Raw genomic sequence first — 8,838 nt, 5'->3', positions numbered from 1 at the left:
TCAGTTCTTACACAGGGGGACTCAGGGTGAAGGCCAGATTGCCTCTGAACTAGTCTTGTACGATGTGAAACGATAATAATTCTTAAAAGCAATGAGTTCAAAAGAATCCAATGCCTGACAATCAACCCCTTAGTTAGCATATAGCAGGTTGGCTGGCCCCATCTGGTTGGATTATGCTGTTCCCTACGAAGCATGGCCAGCCTTTCAGGATTCAGTGTGTACAGATGGGGTTTCCTGTCATAAATGATTTTTATGTCATGAACTGTGATAGGAAAGGACTCAAATTTTGTATCTCACAGCATTTAAATTAAAACCATACACTCACTCCACAGTAAAAGAACAAAGAAAAAGAGGGGAAGCAGCTGCCACCAGCAAAGGTTTAGGAACCACGTAACGGTATGTGGTGAGGATTCTCTAAATCACACCTGTATTTTATTCCCACCACTCACCACTTCTTGGATCTCTTAAAGCCACTGAATTGCAGCCAATCATCCTTCCAAAATTCAAATTTTATTATATCATGTTAAGGGTTTAAAATGCTTTACCGGCAGGGGCAGCTGCCTGGCTCAGTGGGTAGACCATGTGCCCCCTGATCTCTGGGTCCTGAGTTCAGGCCCCACATTGTATGTAGGGATTACATTAAAAAAAAAAAAAAAAAGCTTCACTGGCGTTTCTTTGCACTTGATAAAGATCAAAATTCTCAAATCAATTTTGCCTGAAAAGTATTGCAGCAGCAACTCTGGCCCATCTTACCAGCTTCACAAAGGCCACTCCCCATCTTTTCTACTTCATACACCTCCCTGCTTCCCCTTGAGGTGCCAGCCAAAGGGCACATGATCCTTCATTTACCAAGTTCTTTAGAGTTAGGAGCCTCCTCACTTGACTCTTCCTTCACCCGTGAAGACTTCTACGGTGAGGACTTATTTTGAAGACTTATCCACAATGAACTCAAATTCATTCCTCAAATTTTACCTTACATATCACTGCCTCAGGAGAGACCTCGGGTAAGCCCGAGTTGAGGTGGGGAATAATTCTACAGGGTGGGACTAACCCACCCACTCCCCCACTGAGATGCAAATTGATCCATTAAGGTGACTGTTTCTCTTCCCTTTCAAGGCTTACTACCTCCTCACCTAGGATCCTAGACTACGTGAACCAGGTCCACAGCAGAGCTCTCCATTCCCTTAGTGTCGGAGAGGAAGTAGGGGTGGTGGTGAAGCTTTTAAAACCAACCTGCAGCCTTACTTTGATCCTCAAATTGCTCATAAAAATACAAATAGCAAGAATATGTAAAAGGCTGCCACTGGGAATCAAAAGAGCACTTGATGACAACAATGGCTTGATTACTGAAGGAGACGCCCTTATCTGTGCTCAAGATCTCTTTACCCCTCTCCCAAGCCACCCTGGGTCATTGAGCATGCGCAGGCCCTCACCAACCCACTTCCGGAGGCACCGCCAATCCCGGCAGGGGCTGAGGGTGCGCCTCTGGCGAGGAGCCAGACCTTGCAAGCTCTTTGGGGTTTCGGGCCTACGCTGCACCAGGCTCTGGGGCCACAGCGATCTCCGGCCAGGGAAGGGCTGAGCGGTTCCAGGTAAGCTGGGTGGGCTGTCGTGAGGCTCAGCTGAGCGGGGGCTCCCTCAGCATCTATTGGGCGCCAGACCTTGGGGCCTCAGCGTGTACAAAACTGGGTCTCTTCAGACCGTGGCGACGATCTCGTGAAAACTGCAGCTGCCTGGTCTCAGACCTGTGGCATCAGAATAGGAGTGGTGGGCCTGCTTTTCATTAAGTTTTAAGAGATTTTGATGTGAATGAGAATTGAGTTGCTGGGTTATCTCCAAAGAACTGCTTTCTGTGTTTGGTGGAAGAGAGGACGGAGGAGAGGTGGCAAGTGAAGTGAATGGAGCGGTAGGCATCGTTTGAGAACCCACTACTTTCCATTGCCCACACCTTCTGGTCAATTGAAACATCCATTAACCTTCACAAAGATCTTACAGTTAAGAATAATCATTACAACTTTGCAGATGAGCCAGCTTAGGCTCAGGCATGTCAAGGATCGTTCAGTGTGAGGGCACCAGGTGGCTCAACCAGGTTGAGCATCTGACTGGCTCCGGTCATGATCTCGGGGTTGGGGAATTTGAGCCCCACATTTGGCTCACTGCTGGAAGCCTGTCAGCACAGAGCCTGCCTCAGATCCTCTTTCTCCCTCTGTCTGCCCCTCCCCCATTTGTGCTTTCCCAATAAATAAATATTAAAAAAAAGAATCATTCAGTATGACAGCAGTTGAAACTGAGAGCTAGGCATCTACCACAGGTTCCATTTATTCATTGAATACTTTTTGAGCACCCATTATATGCCCAAGGACTTGAATAAGCTGGAGATACATTCCCACCAAGAAGCTTACAGTCTGACAGAGGAGTTGGACCCTCGCTTAAGGAATTACAAAAATAACTGTAAAATCAAATCACAACTATGAGGTTTGATTCGATGGGGAGCTAGGTGAAGAGGCTAGGACCGGATCTTGATGGGTCTTTGAAGCTTTAAATTTTCCTTAAAACAGTGGTTCACAAACTATGGTCCCTAGACCAGCAATATCATCTGGGAACTTAGAAATACAACACACCCACTGAATCACCAACTGGGAATTTGGCCCAGTAGTCTTTTTACCAAGATGTATAGGTATTCATGATGCGTTCTAAGGTTTGAGAGCTACTTTCTTCTTTTTTTTTTTTTTAAATGTTTTATTTATTTTCGAGACAGAGAGAGACAGAGTGTGAGCAGGGGAGGGTCAGAGAGAGAGCGAGACACAGAATCCGAAGCAGGCTCCAGGCTCTGAGCTGTCAGCACAGAGCCCGAAGCGGGGCTGGAGCCTACGGACCGTGAGGTTGGGACTTGAGCCGAAGTCGGTCGGGCGCCTAACCGACTGAGCCACCCAGGCGCCCCAGAGCTACTTTCTTAAAGTAATAAAGGACTAATGGAATGTTAAGTGGTAAATAAAAGGATTATATTTGTGTTTGAAAAGATCAATTTAGCTACAGAATTAAAGGAATTGATAGGAGGCGCCGTTATGTTTTGGAGTAGAAAAGGGGTTCATACTATAGTGGGGGGAGAGAAATGGGTAGTTGAACTAGAGTGGTAGCAGTGCCTACAAATCTGCTTCTGTTAACTTTACAGTCTGTTAGCGGCTTTATTCTGAAAAGTAGGGAAGACTGATCTGTGTGTGCACTTGGAAAAGTGGGGCACAATGATACTTGGAGTTAATACCTATTATGTTCCTTGCACTGTACTGAGTTTTTTTTTTTTAATGTTTATTTATTTTTGAGAGAGAGAGAGAAACAGAGCGTGAGCGGGGGGGTGGGAGGTCAGAGAGAGGAGACACGAATCGGAAGCAGGCTTCAGGCTTTGAGGTGTCAGCACAGAGCCTGACGCGGGGCTCGAACCCACAAACCATGAGATCATGACCTGAGCCGAAGTCGGATGCTTAACCAACTGAGCCACCCAGGCGTCCCCTGAGTCCTTTTCTTGTACATACTTTCTTAAAAGTATTCTATTTTTTTTTCTTGAGTTTAGTTTGTCCATTATGCTTTGCAATTTACTGTTACATTGGGCAAGATTCTTAAAACTTTCTTTAGGGCCTCAGTTTTCTAATCTGTGATCATTCTGTGCAGTCTTACCCCCAAAGCTATGCTCTCATCTTTCTTAGCTTACTCAGAAGTACCATTTTGAAAGTATTAAGTGACCATTGGAAGTCACTAAAGCCTTAGTAGCTATAATAACACCTAGAGTCAGCAGGTAGGCAGAGTGGCTTGGAAGAGACTGTATGTTTTATTTTATGTAGTTCTGTGTTGTTGGAATTTATTACAAATTCACTGTATTTTAACAAAATTAAAGATGTATTTGAAAATTCTGAAACTCCTTTCCTGCACCTTCAAAATTAATTTAAGAAAATGTCCTACATCACGTTATTACTGTGAGCCTGGTAGAAGTTAATGCCTTTACCAGTCACAGGGGACTTAGCAACCATACAAGACATAGCAACTTTTAGGTTAAGTATCAGTACTTTTTATATGTAAGTGCATACACAAAACACACACACACACATACATAGCTCAGCGATACTGTGGGATTGGTTCCAGACCACTGCAGTAAAGTAAGTCAAATGAATTTTGTTTCTCAGTGCATACAAAAAGTTATGTTTGCACTCTACTGTGGTCTATTAAGTGTGCAATAGCCTTTGTCTAAAAAGAAAAAATCAGGGGCGCCTGGGTGGTGCAGTCGGTTAAGCATCCGACTTCAGCCAGGTCACGATCTCGTGGTCTGTGAGTTCGAGCCCCGCGTCAGGCTCTGGGCTGATGGCTCGGAGCCTGGAGCCTGTTTCCGATTCTGTGTCTCCCTCTCTCTCTGCCCCTCCCCGTTCATGCTCTGTCTCTCTCTGTCCCAAAAATAAATTAAAAAAAAAAAAAGTTTAAAAAGAAAAAATCAATGCACATCCTTTAATTAAAAGATAACTTAATGCTAAAAATGCTAAGCATCATCTGAGTTTTCACTGAGTTGTTATCTTTTTTGCTGATGGAGGATCTTGCTTCTATTGATGGCTGCTGACCGATCAGGGTGGTGGTTGCCGAAGGTTGGGGTGGCTGTGGCAGTTTCTTAAAATGAGGTGATGAAGATCGCCACTTCAATTGACTCTTCCTTTCGTGAATAATTTCTCTATTGCAGACGATGCCGTTTGATAGCATTTTAGCCACAGTAGAACCTCTTTCAAAATTGGGAGTCTATTCTCTCAAATCTTGCTGTTCCTTTATCATGTAATATTGTCAATATGTAATATTCTCAATCCTTGTTATGTAATATTCTCAATCCTTGTTATCATGTCAACAAACGTCACAACACCCTTTTTAAAAAAAAATTTTTTTTTTTGTAATGTTTATTTATTTTTGAGAGAGAGAGACAGCATGAGCAGGGAAGGGGTAGAGAGAGGGAGACACAGAATCCGAAGCAGACTCCAGGCTCTGAGCTGTCCACACAGAGCCCAACACAAGGTTCCACTCACGAACTTTGAGGTCATGACCTGAGCCGCTTAACCAACTGAGCAACCCAGGTGCCCCTAAACATCACAACATCTTTACCAGGAGGACATTCCATCTCAAGAAACCACTCTTGTCCTCATCCATAAGCAGCAATGAACTCTTCATCTGTTCAAGTTTGATTATGAGATTCCAGCATTTCCGTCCCATCTTCAGGATCCACTTCTGACTCTAGTTCTTTTGCTATTCTCACCACACCTGCAGTTATTTCCGTCACTGAAGACTTAAACCTACATGTGTTAAATGGCAGGTGCTGTGATATGTGCCTTAATTTTGTTTTCTTGGTTAATAATTGTGATATGAGATAGTATTATCCTCACTTTATGAAAAGAAAACTGAAGCTCAGAAAAATTAACTTGACCAAGGACAGGTAACTAGTTAAGTGGCAGTGTTGGATGAAAACCCAGTTCTGTCAGGTGTTGCTACCTCTCTATTTGTGTTATATGTTTTTCTGTTACAGTGCTGGAATCAATAAACTCCTCTTTTCCCCTTAAAAAATCTTGGAATAAGGGCGCCCGAGTGGCTCAGTCGGTTAAGCGTCTGACTGCGGCTCAGGTCATGATCTCACGGTTCGTGGGTTTGAGCCCACATCGGGCTCTGTGCAGACAGCTCAGAGCCTGGAGCCTGCTTCAGATTCTGTGTCTCCCTCTCTGTCCCTCCCCCTGCTCACACTCTGTCTTTCTCTCAAAAATAAATAAATGTTAAAAAAAATTTTTTTTCAAGAATTTGGAATATGTTATCAAATTTGGAAAAAATGTGACTATATCAAATATGAAAAATATAAGGTGTAGAGGGATGCGTAGGATGCCACGGGAGTATGAAGAAGGGACAGTACAGCTTAGTCATTGAGTCTCATGCCAATTAATGCAATGTTGTATGAGTGTACTCAATTACTATAGACTCATCTTTTACAGCTCTAATTCAGGATAATAGCTCCTGATTTATAGAGTTGCTTGGAGAGCTTAACTGCACCAGTGACTACATGAAAGATCCTTAGCTTAGTGCCTGACACATAATAAATTATCCTAGAGAACATTTATCTTGGCCTGAGTCTCCCAGAGGAGCAGAACTTAGTCCCGAGGAAAGAAAGGAGGAAAAGGTGATCTAAGCAGTGAATAGGTTGTGCGGGAAGGAGGACATAACATCTGTGTTTTAAAAAAATAAAGGCCAACTGCTTTAGGGGACCACAGCCAGGTGAAGATCAAGATAACGTATCAAGGGTTCTGAATGGTAAGCTAAGGGTGGAGTACTTTGTCCTGACTTCTGGAGAGTTACTGACAGGTTTAACTGAGAGGAACAACTTGAATCGGTTTAAAAAGTGAAGGTATGAGAGATAAGTTAAATTATATCAAGAAGCAGTAGGGGCACCTAGGTGGCTCAGTTGGTTAAGCGTCCAACTTCGGCCCAGGTTATGATCTCGCAGTTAGTTAGAGCCCCGCATTGGGCTCTGTGCTAACAACTCAGCTTGGAGCCTGCTTCAAATTCTGTGTCTCCCTCTCCCTCTGCCCCTCCCCTACTCATTCTCTCTCTCTCTCTCTCTCTCTCTCTCTCTCTCTCATAAGTAAATAAACTTAAAAAAAAAAAAAAGCAGCAGTAGGCAAAATGTAGAACTTGGGATACTCCACAGGACTAAAGGTAGAGACAGAAGACAGTATTCTAGATTGAGCGATATTTAAGAGTACTAATAAGCAAGTGTAATGTGTGGTCAGTGTTTGGATCCAGATTCAAATTTAAAATAGAAAGCTGGGGCACCTGGCTAGCTCAGTTGGTGGAGCATGCAACTCTTAATCTCCAGGTTGTAGGTTTGACCTCCACATTGGGTGTGGAGATTACTTAAAAAAATAAAATCTTTAAAAAAAAAAAAAGAAATAGAAAGCTTATTTGCCAAGAACAATGGGCATGGTGGCTGCCATTTATGTGATATTCTTATTTAAAAAAAGGTTGAGGGGCGCCTGGGTGGCTCAGTCGGGTAAACGTCCGACTTCAGCTCAGGTCATGATCTCGAGGTTCCAGAGTTCAAACCCTGTGTCAGGCTCTGTGCTGACAGCTCAGAGCCCGGAGCCTGCTTCGGATCCTGTTTCTCCCTCTCTCTCTCTGCCCCTTTCCCACTTGCGCTCTGTCTCTCTCTCAAAAATAAATAAAAATATTTAAAAAAAATAAAAAAAGTTGTAATCCTCTTCTTTCAGGTCAAAGAAAGGGCTTCTTCAAAAAAGTTGCATGGGTTTTCCTAAAGTTACACACTAAGTAGCTGAACCAGGATTCAAACCGAATGGCCTTTTAATGTTAGTCCTTACATTATGAAACATTCCCTCCCATAGCATGTGGCTGTGATGGCTTTTGCTTGTGCAGGCCCAAGACGCTGTGTCAATCCTTGACATTGGGAATAATTTAGAAATGGAGGCTCTCTAGAATTACTGCATTTTTCCTATTTTGCTTATAGGAAGAGTAAGTCTGTGTAGTAAAAGAAGTTGCTAGGTGACCATGACAAAGCTAATTTCAAATGTCAAAACCCTGCCCATAATTACTGTTCTCACTGTCTTTGGGTCATGAGGGAGGGAGAGGAAGAGCAAAAGTTGAGAAAGTGTTTCTTAGTGGGAGAAAGAGAATATTGTATTGATGGTAAAATGGCTTACAAACTTCGAGGAGTTTTATTAGTTTAAAATTGGGTGTGGTGGGTACCTTAAAAACCAGCCCGGAAATTTTCTCCCTAACTTTTTCATTTTGATGATTTCAAACCTATAGAAAACTTGAAAAGATGTGCAATATACATAGGTAAACCTTTTGCCTGGATGCACTAGTTTTTAACCTTTTGCTACACATTTAAAATTATTGAACCTTCTGAAAGTGCGTTGCAGCCATCAAGATGGCCTCCCCCACCGTGTGTCAATATATATTGCCTAAGGACAAGGACATTTGGCTTCTCACCTATGATAAATTAATATGATAAGCACAATACTGATAGAATATGATATGTAGTCCATATTGAAAGTTTCCCATTTGTCCCAAAAGGGTTCTTTTGGTTGTTTATCTTTTATTTATTTTTTTGCGTTTATTTATTTATTTTGAGAGATGGGGAGAGAGAATTCCAAGCAAGTCCCACACTGTCAGCATGGAGCACAACGTGGGTCTCCAACCCAGGAACCCTGAGATCATGACCCAAGCCAAAGTCAAGAGTTGGATGCTTAACGGACTGAGCTACCTAGGCGCCCCTAGTTGTTTTATCTTTAATTTTGCGATCCCAGATTCAGTCAGGAATTGCATGTTGTATTTGGCTGTCGTATTTGTTTAGTCTTAAATCTGAAACTTCTTTTGTGTTTGTTTTTCATGGCATTTACATTTTGAATAACACATACCGATTGTCTTGTAGAATGTTCCGCGATTTAAGTTAGAGTACTTGTTTTCTCATGATTGGATTGAGATGGAGTATTTTTTGGAAGGATATTTTTTATAGGCTTTATTGTTGTTTTTCAAATGTAGGAGATAAATGAATCTATAACTACAGATTCCTGTTTTTCCCCAAACCTCCACCTAGTAATTCCAGTCAGAGCTGGAATTACTAACAGATGTTAAAATTTTAACATTTATTAATGAGTCTTAGGTGAATGTTTTCATACATTGGTGATTGTGGCTTCATATTTTTAACTTAATGTCTTTTCTCACCCATAGGAAAGATTCCTAGGCTTGGACCTAAAGCTGCTTTCTTGAACAGGAAAGTCATTAAGCCTGGCTTTACATCATTGAGTGGGAAGAACA

Source organism: Lynx canadensis, chromosome B1 (assembly GCF_007474595.2).
Source record: "Lynx canadensis isolate LIC74 chromosome B1, mLynCan4.pri.v2, whole genome shotgun sequence".
Lineage (NCBI taxonomy): Eukaryota > Metazoa > Chordata > Mammalia > Carnivora > Felidae > Lynx > Lynx canadensis.
This window is presented reverse-complemented; position numbering follows the sequence as displayed.